This window comes from Hypanus sabinus, chromosome 3 (genome assembly GCF_030144855.1).
Source record: "Hypanus sabinus isolate sHypSab1 chromosome 3, sHypSab1.hap1, whole genome shotgun sequence".
In the NCBI taxonomy this organism is placed as follows: domain Eukaryota; kingdom Metazoa; phylum Chordata; class Chondrichthyes; order Myliobatiformes; family Dasyatidae; genus Hypanus; species Hypanus sabinus.
In genome coordinates, this window is record NC_082708.1 from 175,475,491 (window position 1) to 175,498,454 (window position 22,964).

Sequence of the window (22,964 nt, forward strand, 5' to 3'; positions counted from 1 at the left end):
GTGATGACCTAGCAGAGGAAAGCCACAGCATCCAGGTCTCTAGCACTGAGTCTGGCTCCGTGACTCAAAAGGGAATTGGGAGGAGAGGCGAGCTGTAGTTGGTTAGGGGAACAGAAAGGTTCTGTGAATGAGAATGAGATTCTCAGATTGTCACAAGGTGGTTACAAGGATGCTGGGAGAGGACCCACATGCAGGACACAAACACGTCTTTCTTAGGTACAATAAAGTAGCGTTTATTACTCACTACACAGAAGACTGGGAAATCAAGGACAAAGAGGAACACGAACCTCGGACTAGGGGACTAGGGACTTGGATCGCCACGGACCTGGGACTTGGAAACAGGGTACTGGGATCGCCGCGGACCTTGGACTTGAACAGCGGGAGCTTGGACAGCCACGGACCTTGGACTTGGACAGTGGGAGCATGGACAGCCGCGGACCTTAGACTCGAACCCTGGGGACTGGGACTGCCATGGCTCTTGGACTTGGCGACTGGGTAGAAAGGGGGGAACCCCCGCCGGGCAGCGGCAGTCCGGCCAGACCTGCCCGACAGAGGCAATGGGTAGGAACTTTGAGTCAGACTCCGCCTTCCACTCAGGCACCGAGCCGGGACTTCTTCAAGGGGTAGACACAGACACTGGGCATGACATCGAGCCAGGACTCTGCCTTCAGCTCAGGCACTGAACCGGGACTTCTTCAAGGGGTAGACACAGACACTGGGCATGACATCGAGCCAGGACTCTGCCTTCAGCTCAGGCACTGAACCGGGACTTCTTCAAGGGGTAGACACAGACACTGGGCATGACATCGAGCCAGGACTCTGCGTTCAGCTCAGGCACTGAGCCGGGGCTCTTCTTCGGGGGTAGACACAGACAAGGGGCATACACGTTGAGTCAGGACTGCACCTTCCACTCACCCCTGGTAGATTGACCTTGCCCGGACCCACTCTGGCGACAGAAGATGAATTGCTGGTACTCCGAGGCGGGCTGGATTGCTCTGGCTTGTCGTAGCGTCGGCGGCGACTTGCGAAGGCTTCTTTAACACTCTCGCACCGAACAGCTAAAGCCAAGGGCTTATAAACTGCTGGTTTGGGTCGAGGGTAGACTACCTTGATTGCCAAGCTCAAGGGATGCATGAAACAAAATTAAAAGGGAACAAGGCATCAATGGTCTGGATCGCAACGTAACTAAATTTAAAGGGGAACCAATCTGGACCATGACACAGATGGTACATTGCCTCCTTTGTGCCAGCATCAGGAACATCTCGGGTTGAGCCACAGCATTCGAAATTGGGAGGGTGAACAGCCAGAGGCAGTGGTCCATGTTGGTACCATGATGGGTAAGAGGAGTGATGAGGTCTGGCAAAGTGAGTTCAGGGAGTTAGGTGCTAAATTAAAGGACAGGACCTCCAAGGTTGAAATCTCAATATGACTATCCGTGATGTGTGCCACTGAGGCCAGATAAAAGGAAGTTCATACATATGGCTAAGGAGTTGGTGCAGGAGAGAGGGCAGAAGATTTTTGGATCATTGGGCTCTCTCCCAGGGAAGGTGGGACCGGTACAGAAGGGAAGGTTTACACCTGAATTGGAGGGGGTCTAAGATCCTAGTGGGAAGGTTTGCCAGTTCTGCACAGGGGTTTTAAACTAGAGTTGTAGCGGGATGGGAACTAGAGCTCCAGCACAGATAGTGAAGTGCTTGAAGAGAAAGATGCTATTAAGCCTACATGCAAAGTCAGGAATCAAAAGGTCGGGCATGATGGGACTAATGATTGGAGCTGTATATATTTAAATCCGAGGAAAGGTGGATGAGCCTACAACATGGATCAGCACATGGAATTATGATATTGTAGCTATTAGTGAGACTTGGTTGCAAGAGAGGCAGGACTGGAAACTCAATGTACTGTTTTTCTATTGTTTTAGACATTATAGAACAGGTGGGATTAAAGGAGGAGAGGGTGTCATCACCAGTCAGGGAAAATCTTAAGGCAGTGCTCAGACAGGGCAGACTGGAGAGCTTGTCTAGTGTGACTTTATAGGCACAACTGAGGAATAAGAAATGTAAGACCATGTTAATGGGCTGATATCATAGACCACCCAACAGTCCATGGGATTTAGAGGAGCAAATTTGTAAAGAGATTGCAGACGGTTGCAAGAAACATAATGTTGTGATAGTAGGTGATTTTAGCTTTCCATTATTTGACTCACATTATCATACTGTAGAAGGGCTGGATGGGAAAGAGTTTGTAAAGTTTGTTCAAGAAAGTTTCCTTAATCAGTACATAGAGGTCCCAGCCAGAGAGAGTGTTACTAGATTTCCTATTAGGGAATGGAACAGGACAGTTGACAGAAGTTTTGTGTAGGAGAGCACATTCCATCTAATGATCATAATGCCATTAGTTTCAAGGTAATTATGGAAAAGTATAGTTCTGGTCCTTAGCTTAAGATTCTAAATGGAAAAAGGCTGATATTGATGCTGTCAGAAAGGAATTTCTGACAAAGGTGTACTTGGTAAGTGGGAAGTCCTCAAAAGTGAAATTCTGAAGTACGAAATAAAAGAAATAAAAGATAGGTTCTTAATTACTCAGAGTGTGACAGGTTACAAGAAGAAGGCAGGAGAATGGAGTTGAGAAATAAATGGATCAGCCAAGATGAAATGGCAGAACAGACTCGATAGGCCAAATAGTCTTATTCTGCACCTAAACTTTATGATCTTATGGTATAAAATATGGGAAGTGCATGATGGCTCGGCCTGTCCTCACTGGAGTTCAGAAGAATGATGAGGAACTCACTGAAATCTATCAAAATTTGAAAAGCCTAGATAGAGTAGATGTGGAGAGGATGTTTCCAGTAGGAGGGGAGTCTAGGATCAAAGGGCACAGCCTCAGAATACAAGGATGTCCCTATAGAACAGAGGGTGTTGAATCTATGGAATTCATTGCCACAGACAGCTGTGAAGCTAAACCATTAGGTATATTTAAAGCAGAGATAGATAGCTTCTTGATTATTCAGGGCATAAAAGATCACAGGGAAAAGGCAGAAGAATGTGGTTGAGAGGGATAGTAGATCAGACATGACAGAATGGTGGAGCAGACTCAATGGGCTGATTGGCCTAATTCTGCTTCAATGTCTTATGGTTCAGGTTAGTGTACAAGTTTTTTCTTGATTTAGAGACACAGCAGGTTATTAGGCCATTCTGTCCCAACAAGCCTGTGCTGCCCAATTATACCCATGTAACCAATTAGCCTACTAACGTTTACATCTTTGGAATGTGCGAGGAAATCAGAGCATTCTGAAGAAACCCACATGGCCACAGCAAGAGCACGTAAGTTCCTTACATTCCACAGCAGGAATTGAACCCCGGTCACTCACACTATAAAACGATGGCACCAAACACTACGTTACCTGGCCACCCAATATGTTGAGCTATGTCATCTCATTAACACCCTACAGGGAAAACCTATCACTTGTTCAAGGAGAAATCTCTATTCAAAGGCCCAGCCGCTCTCTGTTTCCGTTTCTGATTTGTTAATTGTTAGTTGTGACAAATGCCCGAGTTTGGAGGGATAGGGGTAAGAGCGAAAACAGGTGATACATGGTTGCTGTGCTTTTAAAACCTGCTGCTGAAAAATGATCTCTCCATGGAGGCTCACCAACCCACTGTATCTTTCTAACATTTTCTACTTTTCTTTCAAATCTCCAACAGCTGCTCTTCTTTGCTTTTCAATTAACAAATCCCCCCTTAATCCCTCCTCCTGCTCCCGACAGTTTTCTATTTATGTCATGTAATTGCTTCCAATGCTACACTATTTACACTCAGTGGCAATGTACTTGATACTTCCTGTACCTAACAAAGTGGCCGCTGAGTGTATGTTCATCTGTTCTGCTGTTAAAGACCAAGGTTCAACTTGCTTTTTCCCCAGGGCTGAAAAGCTAGCATGAAAGGGCACAGTTTTAAGGTGCTTGGAAGTAGGTACAGAAGAGATGTCAGGGGTAAGTTTTTTATACAGAGAGTGGTGAGTGCATGGAATAGGCTGCCAGTGGTAGCAGTGGAGAAGGATATGATAGTGTATTTTAAGAGACTCCTGGATGGATACATGGAGCTTAGAAAAATAGAGGGCTGGAGACCGCCTCTGTCTGTCGATGGAGTAGCAGTAATTTTGTGCTGCTCTTAGTTTTCTCTCTCCCCCTGTGGTGAATTGCCTGTCTGGACATGCCCCTTGCTGACTGCTCCTGTGGCTCCTCCCACAGGCCCCTGTATAAAGGCGACCTGAGGCCTGACGCTCGGCCTCAGTCTCCAGGACATAGCATGATGGACACTCACTCCTGGTTCCTTCTTCCAGTCAATAAAAGCCGATATCTCGCCTTACGTCTCAGTGTGAGTTATTGATGGTGCATCACCCCCCCCACGTTTAAATTTTGAATTTTAAATTTTTAATTGCTGATTCTTGAAGGGGAGTAATATGGCTATGTCTATGAGAAGAGGGAAGAATCTGCATGAACCTGCTGACAAAGGTAATGGAAAAGGAAAGATGCCGAAGGAAAGATCTGATGAAATGCCAGCATGGGCTGAAGATATCGTTCGGACACTGAATTCAATTCAAGATCAGAACAGGGCAATTAAAGATCAACTGGAAAAGAATAATAATGAAATGAAGTTATTTCTGGGCAAACTTAAGGATGTGGAAACTCAAGTTACTAAACATGAAGAGGAATTGAAGTCAACTAAGCAAAAATTGTCTGAAACTACAACCCGTTTGGAAAAATATCAAAATAAGATTATAGACCTGGAAAATAGGTCTCTCCGAAACAATATACAATTCATTGGATTGCAAGAAGGAGCTGAAAATGGACACTTAATGGTTTACTTTCATACTCTATTTCCTACTATTTTATCACAGCCACCTGCTCTTGAAAGAGCACATAGAGTGTCTACTTGGAAATTTAAAGATTCAAGCAGACCAAGATTTATTTTGGTTTGTTTTTATCACTTTAAAATTAAAGATCAAATAATGCGACAGGCAAGAAAACAGAGAGTTTTCAGATTCAACGAGTCTGAGCTCCATTTTTATGAAGATTATCCGAAAGAAGTAATGGAACAAAGATCAAGATTTGCTTTGGTAATGAAACAAGCATATGATAAGAAACTAATTCCCTCTTTCAGTTACCCAACAACAATGAAAGTTTTTCCTCCCAATTCTTCTCCACGCATTTTCTTTGACCCAAAAGCCGCACTGGATTTTGTCAGGCTGTACCTGACACCATCATTGATGTTACTACCGAATGAACTATCTGAAAAGCTGTTTGATTATCTGTATATTATTCACATTTTGAAAAGAAGATATATGAAAATATATGAAGGCTATTTGGATATTTCATTGAGAGATTAATAAAAAAAGATAAGAAAACCTGCACATCATTACATCCTATTGGATTATTTTTTGGAAAGAAGATTTACGGTTCAAGTTTGACTGTTTAAATAGCTAATTAGATATTTGACTGAGAAAAGAGGATAAAAGTATTTGTTTCTTTTATCTAATATTTGGTTTGATATTTCTTAATTTACTAATCGGTAGCTTTTTCTTACTAATAGGGTTTCTTTTTACATATATCTGGGAGGGTTTAGTTATGATATTACTAATTAATATTTTTGTAAATTTAGTTTGGTTATATATACTATTAACCTTTTTATCTGTTTAATTATAGCATCCGATAACTGAATTTAAAGCTTTCTTAGAGATTTAAAGCTAAACTTAAGATGGCACTGGTTTTTCTCTCTAAGAGATTATATTATTTTGGTTCTTTTTTTTGTTTAATACATGATGGAATGTAAACGCTCTCCTCTGTTGAGATGTTTCTGTCTTTCGTGCAAGGTAATTTTATTTTTTTTTTGTGTACTGGCTGGGGGAGGGAGAGACGAGACCCACAGAGCAGCCCATGACTTTGTATTCCATCTTAGTTCGCTTGCCTTTTTTTCGGGCTTTTGGGAGGGTAAGTAAGCTTGGATTTAGGAGTTTTTTCCCATTGGGTGGTTCCGGAGCATGCGTGTTTTCTATATGTTTGTATTCTTCATCACGGCCATCTTTGATAATCACATATTGGTATGTGTTCTGCGCATGTATAAAGTAAATTAGAATAAAATTATAGTATGTCAGTTAAATGGATTAATGTAATAACTTGGAATGTATGTGGTTGGAATCATCCTATTAAATTACAAAAGGCTTTTAAAATTATTAATTGATTCCAACCTGATATAATTTTTGCTCAGGAGATGCATATCATGGTGGGAGTTAAAAATAGGTTTTTTGGATGGTGGAATGGAATACAGCTCCATGCTACTTCTCAGAGTAAAACTAAAGGTGTATCTGTCTTTACTAAACCTAATATATTTACTCAAGAGGATATTGAAGCAGATTCTAATGGTAGATTTTTAATTGTTAAAGAAGTGATTTGTAATAGAAAGGTCGTTTTGGTCAATTTGTATGGTCCTAATTAAGATGACACTTATTTTTTTAAAAAAAGTATTTGCTTTATTGCCAGATTTAAATGAATATATGTTGATAATGGGTGGGGCTTTTAACTGTTGTTTAAATCCTATGATTGACAAGAGCTCAACTAATTAGTGACTGTCATTTTTGTCCATCCACCATGGTCCATGTCTCAGGCTTTATTGCAAAACTCTGATTTTATCAGTTTTATTGAAAGCCAGATAAAAGATTTTTTTTCTTTTTAATGATATTGGAGGTATGTCAAATTAATTATATGGGATACATTCAAAGCATTTTTACGTGGTCAGATTATTTCTTATTCAACTAAACTTAAAAAACAGACTAAAGCAGAATTAGATAAAATTTCAAATCAAATTAAAGATTTAGATAATATCTATGCGACTTCCCCTAATATTGACTTATTTTAAAAAAGGGTGAAACTTCAATCACAATATAACCTATTATTAACTCATCCAATTGAAGGTTATCTACTTAAGTTAAAGAGCCAATTTTATATGTTTGGAGATAAAAATGATAAACTACTTGCATCTCAATTAAAATTGGCTGGACCCAAAAGGCAAATTTTGAAAATTCGTAGTAAGGATGGTACCCTGGCTCAGGAATATGAAGAAATTAATAAGATTTTTCAAGATTTTTAAACTGAACTTTATAAAGCTCAATGTCTGGTAGATTCCTCTGAAAAGAATGCTTTTTTACGAAAGATTGCTTTTCCTAAAATTTCTGCTGAGGTTCAAAAAACTCTTGACGCCCAGATTACTGAATCTGAAATTCATAAAGCTATTTTTTCAATGCAATCTGGTAAGGCCTTGGGACTTGATGGTTATCTTTCAGAAGTTTTAAAAAAATTTAGAAAATTGCTTTCTCCATATATGTTGGAGATGTTTAAAGATTCTTTTGTGAAAAGTGATTTACCCTCTACTTTTTATGAGGCTTCTATTTCTTTAATTCTTAAAAAGGATAAAGATCCTACTGATTGTGCCTTATACAGACCTATTTCATTATTAAATGTTGATGCTAAGATTCTCTCAAAGATAATGACAAATCAGTTGGAGAATATTTTGGGTGAAATAATTTTTAAAGATCAAACTAGCTTTATAAAGGGTCGTTATTCTTTTTCAAATGTTCGGAGATTATTTTTCGCCCTCTTCTAAAACCCCACAATGCGTTGTACCTTTGGATGCTGAAAAAGCATTTGATTGAGTCAAATGGAAATATTTATTTAATGGTTTAGAAAAATTTGGTTTTGGTATTAATTTTAATAATTGGATTAAAATTATATATAAAGCTCCTATTGCTACTGTTGTCACCAGTAACTGTAGGTCTCCTTTTTTTCAGCTTTCACGGGGGTCAAGACAAGGTTGTCCGTTAAGTCCTTTGTTATATAACTTAATATTAGAACCCCTTGCTATTGCTCTTCATGAAGCCAAAAATATTCATGGGATTTTTGTGAATGAGACAATGCACAATATCTCTCTTTATGCTGATGATTTATTGATATATATATCCAAGCCTGAAGAATCTATTCCTGCTTTGCTAAAATTATTTGACAAATTCAGAGATTTTTTAGGATATAAAATAAATTTTAGTAAAGTGAATTACTTCCTTTAAATTAATCTGTCTCTATATATGATAACATTCCTTTTAAAGTTACAGATTCTTTTAGATATTTAGGTGTCATAATTACTAAAAAAAAAGGATCTTTATAAAGCCAATTTTCCTCCTTCAGTGGACTCTATGAAGTACTCATTTAGTAGATGGAGCCCACTTACATTTTCACCTGTTGGTCATATTCATGTAGTTAAAATGACGATTTTACCAAAAAATTTTTATTTATTTCAGAATATTCCTGTTTTTTTGACTAAGAAGTTTTTTGATCAGATTGATTCTATTATTCTATCTTTTATTTGGGATAACAAAAGACCAAGAATCCTTAAAAGTCAGTTACAAAAGAAAAAGGATGGAGGTCTTGCTTTGCCTAATCTAAGAATGTATTATTGGCCTGTTAATTTGCGATATTTGTCCTTTTAGTGATGTTGGTGTGATGGGAATGATCGGCCAATTTGGGTAGACCTGGAACTGAGAGCTGTGAAACAGTTTTATTTAACTTCGTTATTAGGAGTTGTTCTACCTATACAATTAAGCTAAAGTTACAATTTAAACCTATATCCTGTGGTTAAGCACCCTTTACAAATTTGGCTCCAGTTCCACAATTTTTTTAATCTTAAAAAATTTAAATTTTGTAGTATAATTTATCGTAATTACTTTTTTAAACCTTCCTGGAGTGATCCAATTTTTTTACTTTGGAAAATAAAGGTATTAATTCTTTTTTAGATTTATTTACAGAAGGCAGATTGATGTCTTTTGAACAATTAGTCAGTACATATTCTCTCTGATATTCACATTTTTTACAATATCTTCAAGTTAGACATTTTTTACAAAAATATTTAAGAAGTTTTCCTTACATATTGGAGGCTGACTTGTTAGATACTATTATGAAGAAGATTCTATTATTGGAAGAATTTATTATTTATTATTACAATGGGATAAGCATCCTTTACTTAAGATTAAACAGGATTGGGAGAAGGAACTCAATTCGACTTTTATATGGGAGGATTGGACACGGATTTTGAAGCTGGTTAACTCTTCTTCGATCTGTGCTAGTCATTCACTGATTCAATTTAAAAGTGTACATCGTTACCATTTGACGAAGGAGAGACTTTCTAAAGTATTTCCCAATGTTGACAAGTATTGTGATAGATGTAAAACTGAGATAGCTACACTGACGCTAATGTTCTGGTCATGTTCTATATTCAAACAGTTTTGGAAGTCAGTCTTTTCGGCAATTTCTAAAGCACTCAGAATCAACTTACAGCCCAATAAATTGGCTGTGCTTTTTGGAATAATTCCTCAAAATATCCATGGTATTTCTGTGTCTGACCAACATGTTATTGCGTTTGTTACATTGATAGCTAGGAGGGTCATCTTGTTGAAATGGAAGGATATATCAGCTCCTACTTTGTCACAATGGTTCTCTCAAGTGATGCTGTGTCTTAGCTTGGAGAGAATTAGAAGTCGAACGTTTGAACCTTTATTTGATTTTGAGAAGAGATGGGGCTCATTTGCTCGTTATTATCATTTCAGTTAACTGATAGATTTCCTCCACGATCTAAGTGTATATATTTTTTTGATATATCTTTCTTGTTGGTGGTTTGATGTTTATTTTTAGAAGCTTTCTGTATGACACATGGCTCCGGGGTTGTATCCCCCATGGGTTTCTTTTTTTCTCACTTTTCTTGCTTAGTAGGGTTTTTTTTTATTCACAAAATTTTCAATCCTTAAGATAATTTCTTTTTTTTGAGGCATTGTAAGTGTTGTTACTTCGATGTACCTGTGTTATTTTTGAATAATAATACTGATAAAAAGATTTGAAAAAAAAAGAGCTATGGATAAGCCTCGGTAGTTCTAAGATAAGGACATGTTCAGCACAGCTTTGTGGGCCGAGGGGCCTGTATTGTGCTGTAGGTTTTCTATGTTTCTATGGTTTCTCTGTTGTGTATTCAGAGATGCTCTCCTGCACACCATATTTGTAATGTGTGGTTATCTAAGTTACTGTCACCTTCCTGTCACCTTGAACCTGTTGGCCATTCTGCCCTAACCTCTCTCATCAATAAGGCGTTTTCAACCACAGAATTGCCATTCACTGGATGTTTTTTTGTATCTCACACCATTCTTTATAAACTCAAAAGAACTGTTGTGCGTGAAATCCCAGAAGATCAGCAGTTTCTGAAATACCCAAACCACCTCTTTGGACAGCAACAATCATTTCATGGTCAAAGTCACTTAGATCACATTCCTTCCCTTTCTGGTGTTTGGTCTGAACAAGAACTGGACGTCTGCATGACCATGTCCTTAAGCTTTTATGCACTGAGTGGCTCACATGACTGGTTGATTAGATATTTGCATTAATGAGCAGTTTTACAGGTGCACCTAATCAAGTGACTGTATGTCCAGCTCAATCCAGACTCCTCCCTGATCTGCTGCAACAAAGGAATGCAGATGCCAGAAATTCCCATTGGGATTTACAACTCACACAAGAACGTGAATCTAGAACCATACACAGGGTGCTGAAGAGTTCAGTTGCAGCTTCTATAGATGGGCAGTCATTATTTTGGGTCGAGACCTTCCATCCTGACTTTAACATGCCTAACATAAAGGAGGGTTCAGTATTCTAAAAGGAGAGCCCAGCTCAATATTCCAAAGAGAGAGCAAATTAAAAACTCAGTCCTGCTCTTGGACGTTTTTTTTAATTTTATTTATTTTTAATTTTTATTTATTTGGTGATAGACAGCCCTTTCTGTCCTTCCAGCTACACTGCCCCAACAATTCTGACAAACCAGGTTAACCATAACCTGATCACTGGACAATTTACAATAGCAAGTAACCTACCCTTTGGACTGTGGGAGGATACCGGAGCACCCAAGGAAAACCCACGCACTCCACAGGGAGGACATTCAGAGGTTCCTTACAGAACAGCACCAGAAATGAACTCCAAACTCTGGAACACTCCGAGTTGTAATAGAGTCAGACTAGACGTGGCACCCAAAATACAGCTGCCATCATTATGACAGTGTAAAATAAGGGTAGATACTCAAAAGTAAGAGAGAAGAGCATTGCTGAGAATCATTTCAAGCAACATAGCCATTGTCCCCAAAATTGAAAAAAGGCACAATGTAAAGACAGGTCACATTTCATATCTTATTTACTACTACACATGACCTACAGGTCCAACCAACACTTTTGGTCTAGTATTTGAGTAGTAGAGTAATAGAGTAGTATTTGAGTAGTAGAGTAGTTATTCTTTCTACATTACTGTTTGGAGCTGAATCAAGGACCACTTACAGTAGGCATTTGAAAGCAGCTGCAAAAGGAGAGATTGAACAACCAAAAGACCCAAACACAAACCACAATCACCACTTACTCTTGCCCACACTGCATCAGAAAATATGGATCCCCTGATGGGCTTCTACAGACACCTGAGGACCCACCAATAGACAACCCCTCAGGAGAACATTGACTCGACTCAAGTGATTGTACTACAACTACACTGAGGGAAACTGTTCAAACCATGAGATCTGAACAGAACAATTCCATGAATTCCCACTCTCCCCTCTTCTTATTTCCCTGTAGCTTATTCCCTCTCACATATCCATCAACCCTCCTTTGACTCTTTCTGGACCAAACTACATAGCAGTTAACAGACAGGAAGATCTTTGGTGTGTGCAGAAGACCAAGGCATCCAGCAGAAACCTGAGTGGTCACAGGGAGAATGTGAAAAGTCAACACAGGTAGCATCTGAGTCAGGATTATCCAGCTCCCTGGAACTACAAGGCATCAACATTAACTGCTGCATCACCCACATTTACAATGTTAACTCCACTCTCTTTACTATGGAAAAGACTGTTCATTCAAACAATTGACTGGAAGTTGCGCTCATTTAGAGTTTGCTGATAGATTGAATGAACTAGAATACAAAGCACAAAAAGCAATGGCTGACATCATTCTCCTGAGCAATTCAACTAGGCCCTGTGTTAACAAGGCCCAAGTTTTAATCTTACTAAAGGGAAAAAATAATCTGCTGAATTCCCAATTAAATTTGTTATGTTTGAACTCCAAAGTCATAGTTTCCTTGGCTTTTATTGTTACAGTAGCTGTAGCTTTGAAAGAGAAATTACAGTGACCAATGTCTCTGATTTCAAATTGGTTTGGTCATTTTTGACCTTCATTCAAAATGGCCATAATGAGCAATTTTCATCTAGAGTAATTCACTATAGCTGACTGACCATGGATCATTATTCAGTCACTATAATCCGAAACTAAAATACTACACTATCTTCAGATAGGATGAATGATATGCCATATGCTGATCACATCTCCAATGATAATTAAAATTTGCCTGTTAGTTGGTTTAAATTTATCACAGTAAATTTCTTTGTGGTCTGGAGTCTTGAAGCAGTGGTGCTTCAAATGTTCCTTTGCTGAAAAGATCTGAGTGAAATGCTGTATAAAACCACTACTGAGTATACATAAAACCCAATGAAATTAACCACCAGTAAGGTCCCCCATAACCCAGGTCATGCACTCTTCTTACTACTGCCATCATAGAAGAGGTACAGGAGCCTGAAGACACGTTCAACATTTTAGAAACAGCTTCTTCTCCTCTGCCATCAGATTTCTGAATGGGTAATGAACCAATCTATGAACACTACCTTACTATTTTTGCTCTCCTTTTGCACCATTCATCTATTTTTAAAATATTTCTTATTGCAATTTATAGTATTTTATGTACTGCACTGTTCTACTGCCACAAATCAAATTTTGTGGCATACATCAGTGATATTAAACCTGATTCTGATTCACTACCTATCTTTATATGGAATCATTGCAATAACTGGATTACAATAAAAGTTCAATCTTGTGATTCTAAATGTACTTACCTGTCTAAGCAGAAAGGTACATTTTCCTTTACTATGGTGTTAGATACCTAGAGTGCATGGAATACGTGTTCAGGACGGGGACATTTATAAAGCGGATAGATACTGGAAATCTTTCAATCGGGAGTCTTCTGTGGGAGCTTTCATCTATTAAGAACAAATACAGGCAGAAGGAGTGTACTTGCCTTCTAACCTATTCTTCCATCAATTTCCCCTGAGTTCCACCACTCACATACACTCTAGGAGCAATTCACAGTGGCCCATTAATCTACTAAACCACACACTGAGAGGGAGAATTAAATCAGCCATAATCTAATTGCAAAGTAGACTCAATGGCCTGTATGGGCGAATCCTGCTCCTATTTTGTGTGGTCTTTCGTCTTTAGGATGTGAAGGGAATCGGAAATTGGGAGCACTTGGAAACAGGCAAACTCCATGCAGAAAGCACAGGCTACAGGTTTGCATAAGTTATATAAACAGCTGCATTGCAGAAGACTGGAAATATACACATTTAAATTGTTGCCCTACAGATATACAAGTGCACACACTAAGGCTCACAGTGTTCGTGTCCCTGTCCCTGTAGATGCACAAGGACAGTGAGATTAGTAACAGACTTCAGCTCAACAATACTTGTTTGAGTTACCACATGATCATAAGACATGGGAGCAGATTTAGGCCATTCAGCCCATCAAGTCTGCTCCCTATTCCACCATGATTTATCATCATCTGGCTAAAGAAATTTCTTCTCATCTCCAATCATCTCCATCTCCTATTTTGAGGCTGTGCTCTCTGGTTTTAGATTCCCCCACTATAGGAAACATTATTCTATCTAGGCCTTTCAATCTAATAAGTTTCAATGAGATCCATCCTCATTCTTCTAAATTCCAGCAAGTATTGGTCAAGAGCCATGAAAAGCTCCTCACAAGTTAACCCTTTTATTCTTGTGAATCTCCTCCGGACCCTATTCAATGCCAGCACATCTTTTGTTTGATAAGGGGTGCAAAACTGCTCACGATACTCCTAGTGTGGTCTGACCGATGCCTTATGAAGCCTCAGCATTACATCCGTATTATTATATTCTAGTTAGAAACATAGAAAGTCTACAGTACAATACAGGCCCTTCGGCCCACAAAGTTGTGCCGAACACATTCCTACCTTAGAAATTACTAAGCTTACCTATTTTACGAGCTCCATGTACCTATCTAAAAGCTTCTTAAAAGACCCTATCATATATGCCTCCATCACCGTTGCCAGAAGCCCATTCCACGCACTCACCACTCTCTCAGTAAAAAACTGACATCTACTCTGCACCTACTCCCCAGCACCTTAAACCTGTGTCCCCTTGTGGCAAACATTTCAGCCCTAGGAAAAATGCCTGTGACTATCCACACAATCAATGCCCTCTTATCATCTTGTAAAGCTCTATCAGTTCACCTCTCTCCTCCTTCGCTCCAAGGAGAAAAGGCCGAGTTCACTCAACCTATTCTCATAAGGTATGTACCCCAATCCAGGCAACATCCTTGTAAATCTCCTCTGCACCATTTCTATGGCTTGCACATCCTTCCTGTAGTGAGGCGACCAGAGCCAGTACTCCAAGTGGGGTCTGACCAGGGTCGGCTATATAGCTGCAACATTACCTCTTGGCTCTTAAATTCAATTCCATGATTGATGAAGACCAATACACCGTACACCTTCTTAACCACAGAGTCAACCTGTGCAGCTGCTTTGAGCATCCTGTGGACTCAGACCCAAAGATCCCTCTGATCCTCCACACTGCCAAGAGTCTTACCATTAATACTATATTCTGCCATCATAGTTGACCTACCAAAATGAATCACTTCACACTTATCTGGGTTGAACTCCATCTGCCACTTCTCAGCCCAGTTTTGCATCCTATCAATGTCCTGCTGTAACCTCTGACAGCCCTCAATTATATCCACAACACCTCCAATCTTTGTGTCATCAACAAACTTACTAACCTATCCTTCCACATCCTCATCCAGGTCATTTATAAAAATCATGAAGAGTAAGGGTCCCAGAACAGATCCCTGAGGCACACCACTGGTGACAGACCTCCATGCAGAATATGACCTGTCTACAACCACACTTTGCCTTCTGTGGGCAAGCCAGTTCTGGATCCACAAAGCAATGTTCCCTTGGATCCCATGCCTCCTTACTTTCTCAATAAGCCTTGCATGGGTTACCTTATCAGATGCCTTGCTGAAATCCATATACACTACATCTACTGCTCTTCCTTCATCAATGTGTATAGTCACATCCTCAAAAAATTCAATCAAGTTTGTAAGGCATGACCTGCCCTTGACAAAGCCATGCTGACTACTCCTAATCATATTATGCCTTTTCAAATGTTCATAAATCCTGCCTCTCAGGATCTTCTCCATCAACTTCCCAACCACTGAGGTAAGACTCATTGGTCTATAATTTCCTGAGCTATCTTTACTCCCTTTCTTGAACAAAGGAACAACATCTGCAACCCTCCAATCCTCCAGAACCTCTCCCGTCACCATTGATGATGCAAAGATCATCGCTAGAGGCTCAGCAATCTCCTTCCTGGCTTCCCACAATAGCCTGGGTACATTTCGTCCAGTCCCGGTGACTTATCCAACTTGATGTTTTCCAAAAGCTCCAGCAAATCCTCTTTCTTAATATCTACATGCTCAAGCTTTTCAGTCTGCTGCAAGTCATCACTACAATCACTAAGATCCTTTTCCATAGTGAATACTGAAGTACAGTATTCATTGAGTAACTATGCTATTTCCTCCAGTTCCATACACACTTTCCCACTGTCACACTTGATAGGTCCTATTCTTTCACATCTTATCCTCTTGCTCTTAACATACTTGTAGAATGCCTTGGTGTTTTCCCTAATTCTGCCCGCCAATGTCTTCTCATGGCCTCTCCTGGCTCTCCTAATTTCATACTTAAGCTCCTTCCTGCTAGCCTTATAATCTTCTAGATCTCTAACATTACCTAGCTCTCTGAACCTTTGTAAGCTTTTCTTTTCTTCTTGACTAGTTTTACTACAGCCTTTGTACACCACAGTTCCTGTACCCTACCATAACTTCCCTGTCTCATTGGAACGTACTTATACAGAACTCTACACAAATATCTCCTGAATATTTGCTACATTTCTTCCGTACTTTTCCCTGAGAACATCTGTTAACAAGTTATGCTTCCAAGTTCCTGCCTGATAGCTTCATAATTCCCCTTACTCCAATTAAATGCTTTTCTAACTTGTCTATTCCTATCTCTCTCCAATGCTACTGTAAAGGAGATAGTATTATGATCACCATCTCCAAAATGCTCTCCCACTGAGAGATCTGACACCTGACCAGGTTCATTTCCCAATACCAAATCAAGTACAACTTCTCCTCTTGTAGGCCTATCTACATACTCTGTCAAGAAACCTTCTTGAACACATCTAACAAACTCCAACCTATCTAAACCCCTCACTCTAAGGAGATTCCAATAGATATTTGGGAAATTAAAATCTCCCATCATGACAACTCTGTTATTATTACACCTTTCCAGGATCTGTTTCCCTATCCACTCCTCGATATCCCTGTTACTATTGGGCAGCCTATAAAAAACACCCAGTAAAGTTATTGATCCCTTCCTGTTCCTAATCTCCACCCACAGACACTCCATAGACAATCCCTCCATGGCGTTCACCTTTTCTGCAGCCGGGACACTATCTCTGATCAACATTGCCGCACTCCAAACTCTTTTGCCTTCCTCCCTGTCCTTTCTGAAACATCTGAAACCCGGCACTTGAAGTAACCATTCCTGTCCCTGAGCCATCCAAGTCTCTGTAATGGCCACCACATCGCATCTCCAGGTACTGATCGACGCTCTAAGCTCATCCGCTTTGTTCACAACAGTCCTTGCATTAAAATTGACACATCTCAAGCCTTCGGTCTGAGTGTGTCCCTTTTTTAATCACCTGCCTATCCTCCCTCACACACTATCTACAAGTTTTCTCTATTTGTGAGCCAACCTCCTCTTCCCCAGTCTCTTCAGTTAGGTTCCCATCTCCCAACAATTCTCTCATGTTTCATCCCACTTGACTCACAAACCAGCACAGAAGCATTTAATGTGTGTATGAAGGCAGTAGGCAAGTGACTAATGGCCCAGATTAGAGTTGTGAGTACAAGACTTGGCCATTGACTGCAATTCAATGCACAAGTGCATTTTGGAACCAGCTCAAAATCTTTCAAAAGCAGTCTTTGCTTTCTCATGAATATCAGTTCATGGTCAGAAAGCAAGGTGTCTAAAGAACACTCTAATCACTTTATATTAATGCTCTAAGTATTCCAGTTATAAAATTCACCCCAAACCAGTACTTACAACAACAGAGGCTCTTGTCCAAGCATTATTATTTCTGGAAAGAACTTCAGTAGACAAGTTGATGGGAGACAGACTGTCTTCCAAAGCATCTTAAGGCTAAGTGTAAGAACACTAAATAGGACTATTAACTATTTTTCTTTCTACAAATGTTGGCTAAAGATCATCATCTTTCTATTTTAGAAAGAGTCATAGAATCATACAGCATAAAAACAGGCCCATCAGCTCCACTGGCCCATGCCAGCGAAGGTTCCCATTTTATCTAATCACATTTGCCTGTATTTGGCCCATATCCTTCTACACCATTCCTATCCATGCAGCCTTTCTAGCTACCCCTTGAATATGTTAATAACCTGGCTCAGTCACTTTCCCTGGCAGCTCATTAATTTGCAGACCATTTGCTTGGTAAAAAAAGAGTAGTCAGTATATGAATTGAACTGCAGTGGAAGTGGTTGAGACAGGTTCTTATCAAATCTTCCCCTTCTCACAGGCATCTCTATCAGAAAAGATGTAAGGCTTTCCTTCCCTCTGCTAACCAGCAGGTCACCCTTGAGTAAAGTGTAGCACCTGCTTGATCCCCCCTCCAAGATCAGGGTCATGGGAAACCATGGGAGCAGGTGGATGGTCAAATGAGCAGCTGGTGCACATCACAAGTCCTGGTTATGTGACCACTGATGCCAGGTAAACAATCTCTGAAGCGTATTGATAATGACTGGGGTCACCCGTCTTATAAAGACACTGCCCAGAAAAAGACAACGGCAAACCAGTTCTGTGGAGAAATTTGCCAAGAACAATCACGGTCAAAGATCATGATCACCCATGTCATACGACATGGCACATAATGATGATGCTGATCTCAGCTTGAAGCTATGCCCTCCAGTGCTTGATTTGTCAACCTTTGGGAAAAAGACCTTGAGCATTAACCCTTTCATTGCCCGTTGTGAATTTATACACTTCCAGCAAATATAAATTTATCTTTTTACTTTGTATTTACTGTTGAACTACCCACTACTTCTCTTCCAAGAATTCCATCCTTCAATATTCTCTTCTGCTCTCCACAAGACTTCTGCCATCCCCTTAAGATTTCTTCATCCTCAATAGTTTGTCTTTCTGCTCTGCACTTTGATAACATTTAAACCAAAGCTTGCTTTCACAGCCCATTCTCTTTCCTCAGTAACTGTCTCCAGCCCCAGTGCATTCCATGTAGGTTTCTAATTAAACTTTATCCTTCACAGACCCACCCACAATCACAGGTATGTACAAATTATCTAAGATTTTCTAAAACACTGTGCTTATTGCATTCTTAATGCCATATGCTGGCACATACAATACATCGATCTCTGCAAGAACAGTAACATATTCTAACTCAGAGCTGGTAAGGACTATAGGTTCACTCAGGCAACTTTATTCCTTCCTTCAGGCTGTCAAGAATCACAGATTTCTAAAGTTCGAAGTTCAGAGTACATTTATTATCAAAGTTAAACCTTGAGATTTGTCTTCTTACAAGCAGCCACAAAACAAAGAAACCCAATAGAATCCATTTAATAAAGACTGTCAAAAACCCAATGCAGGGAGAGAGAAAAAAAATCATGCAAACAATAAAAATAAGCAAATGGCATTCAGAACTGATGCTTTATGAAATACATGAAGTCAGGCATCACTGCAACTGGAGCAGGCCGTAGCTCAGAGATGAGCAAGAATTGTGGGATCACAGACACAAAGCCAGGCATCACATGGAGAGGAAGGGTTGGAATAAAGGAAGATTCTCTGAGACAGTGAAATGTCAAGAGGCAGGTAAGCTTCTGTCAGTTTAAACAATAGTCTACTATGGTGAATGCTCATTGAGTGGGCATATTCTAAATTCTGAGTTTTTTTTCTCATTGGCTTCATAATCCACAAAGCCCGTTAACAACTTTCTAGCACAAATGTTTGCTCAGGTCTTTATTTTGTGGAACATGTCAAGCTGCCATTGTTTACAATCCTTGGGAATCCATTTTATGAGCTGATTGCTCCATCTGAAGAGAGTTTTCTCCTTTTTTTTTGTTTTCAATACTGGTGGCTGCTTCCTGTGAGATCATGGATGTCAAACAAGTTGCTCACATTTACACTGACAGCAGCTATAGGAATGAATTGTTCTGGGGATCTTTCCCACTGCCACTTCAAGGTTAGCTGGAGACTCATAAAATCTGGAAATTTAGCTTTCAATATTTTTGTCTGGGATATTTGGGATAAATTGACAGATTCTACAGGAGGACTTGCCTGAATAATATGGCAAGTATTATCTAGGATCTGCACCATCCAGGGGATGCCCTCTTTTCATTGCTACCATCAGGCAGGAGGTACAGGAGCCTGAAGTCTCACACCACCAAATTCAGGAACAGTTGCTCCCCTATGAGGTTTTTGAACAGACCAACACAACCTTACCTCTGTGTCAAAAACAGACCACACTTCACCTTACACTAACATGGATTTGTTTCTGATTGCATCTTCTTTTTGCACTAAGGTCTCATCTTCTTAATGATACATTAACAGATAAATACAGATGGCTAAGGACAAAGTAAAATTCATTTCTTTTAATGTCAATGGGCTATTAAATCCAATCAAATGTAATAGAATTTTATCCAAAATGAAAAAAGAACAAGCCCATGTAGTATATTTACAGGAAACGCATTTAAGTGATAATGGGCATAGAAAACTAAAGAGAATGGGCTTCAATAATTTGCTTTTCTCCTCATATAAAGCAGGACATATGAGAGGAATTGCTATTCTTATCTCAAGTAAGCTAAATTTTGAAAAAGTATTCGAAATGGGAGATAAAGAGGGAAGATATATTCTGGTAAGGGGGAATATAGACAGAAATTCAGTTCCTCTATTGAATATATATGCACCCCTGGGAAGTGATATTGGTTTCTTTCAGAAAATTACTGATATTATGTTAACGGAAACAGAAGGTCTCCTGATATGTGGGGGAGACTTAAATTTACAATTACAACCAAACTTAGACTCTTCCAATAGAAAAACCTATGAAACATAATCCTTACATAAGAAAGTTAATACACTTTTAGAGGATGTTGGTTTAATTGATATATGGAGGGACCTTTTCCTCGACAGAAGGGATTACACTCATTATTCTGCTCCCCATTCTGTATATACAAGAATAGACTATTTCATAACATTTGGAAAAGACAAAGACAAAATAATCACCTGTGGAATTGAGACAAAAGATGTAAGTGACCATGCACCTATATATTTATCTGTTGATTTTGACCTACAACCAAATAATACTATTTGGAAACTAAATTCAAGCCTACTCAATGATCCATACTTTAAGGAACAAATTTAAAAATAAATTGGTCTGTACTTGGAATTTAATGATAATAGAGAGGTTTCACCTCCCATTTTATGGGATACCCTGAAGGCTGTCTTAAGAGGCAAAATTATAGCAATATCTTCATATAAGAAAAAAATAAGGAATAAAACATTAGAGGAATTGCAAAATAGGCTGAAAGAACTAGAGAAAAAGCACAAACTGAATTTGGCACAGGATACATTAGGGGAAATTAAAAAGCTTAGGAATGAAATTAATAGCTTGGCTACACAAGAAATCAGGAAAAATTTAATGTTTCTGAAACAGAGACATTATGAAAGTGGATCAAAGTCTATGAAAATACTGGTGTGGAAACTGAAAAAAAAAAGATAGCAGAAAATACAATTCACAGAATTAGGGACTCAAGAACAAAAATGATAAAAAAAAATATGCTGTGAAATTTGAGAAGCTTTTGAAGTGTCTTACAAAACTCTATATTCCAAAGTTCCAGGGGGAAGCATAACCCAAATTGACACCTTCTTGAATTCTCTAAAGTTAGCCACTTTAAGCAAAGGACAAAATGGAACGATGACTGCTGACATAACTGAAGTTGAATTAAAAGCTGCAATTAGTAGGCTTAAATTAAGTAAATCACCAGGATCAGATGGGTACACGGCAGAGTGATACAAAGAATTTTAAAATGAGTTAATTCCTGTTTTACTCCCCACACTGAACTGGGCTCTAAAAGAGGCACAAGTGCCACCCAGTTGGAAGGAAGTGATAATCTCAGCTACAGCGAAAGAAGGCAAGGATAAAATGGAATGCGGGTCATTTAGACCAATATCCGTTCTTAATGTAGATTATAGATTATTTACGGCCAAACGATTAGAGGAGGTAAATACCCATACTGATACATAACGATCAGACAGGTTTTATACAACAATGCCAAACACAAGACAATATACGAAGGACACTTCACATCATGGAACATATACAAAAAAATTAAATCGAAGCAATAGTGATAAGCATGGACACTCAAAAGGCATTTGATTCAGTTAATTGGAATTTTCTTTACAGAGTTTTACATAGATTTGGTTTCCAAGACACAATTATTAAAACTATACAGACACTATATGACAATCCTACTGCTAGGATTAAAATCAATGGATATTTTTCAAATAGTCTTACCCTAGAAAGGGTCACGAGACAGGGTTGTGCATGGTCACCACTACTCTTCGCATTATATCTGGAACCATTAGCTCAAAACATCAGACAAAATGAAGATATTAGGGGAATTACTATTAAAGGGACAGAGCATAAATTGGCTTGTTACACGGATGACATTTTGATCTATCTAGGGCAACCAACATACTCTTTACTTAAATTGATGCAATCCTTTGAACAATATGGTCAATTATCAGGATACAAGATCAATATAGGTAAAACCCAATTACTTTCATATTACTATAGCCCACCAAGAGAAATTGAAAGTAGATATCCCTGGGCATGGCACACAGAGTCTTTCGAATATTTGGGCATCATTATGCCAAAAGATTTGGCAAAATTATTAGAGTGTAATTATCAGCCTTTATATGAAAAAAATTAAGGCAAGATGGAACCTGATTCCTTTCTTCAGTCTCAGTTCAAGGATTAAGTCTATTAAAATGAATATACTGCCCAGACTGTTATATCTCTTTCAGATCCTACCAATAGAGGTTAATCAAAATCAATTCAATGAATGGAACAGGATTTTATCAAGGTATATTTGGCAGGGTAAAAGGCCTAGACTTTGTCTCAAAACTTTGCAATTAGCAAAGGAATATGGGGGATGGGACCTACCTTCTCTTAGAGATTATTATTTTGCAGCACAGTTGAAAGGTATGATAAGTTGGTGCAACCCATCATATGACGCTCAATGGAAAAACATTGAGGAGCGGGTACTTCCCATCCCCATACAAGCAATTTTGGCTGATAACAACTTGCAAAGGTACATAAATACTATTATTCACCATGGGTGAAATTGACTTTTAAAATATGGAAAATTACTATAAAAGAATATAATCTAGAGGGAGATATTGCAATTCTTAAATGGTGTACATATGACTCGGATTTTACACCAAATAAATTGGATACTGGATTTAAGGACTGGACAGCTAAAGGAATAATAGTTCCTTGCAACATAATGAAAGAAGGAACACTGTTCAGTTTTGAAATGCTTAAAGAGAAACACATTAGAAAAACAAGATTTTTATCAATATTTACAGATGCGACAATATGTTAATAAGACACTTAAAAATG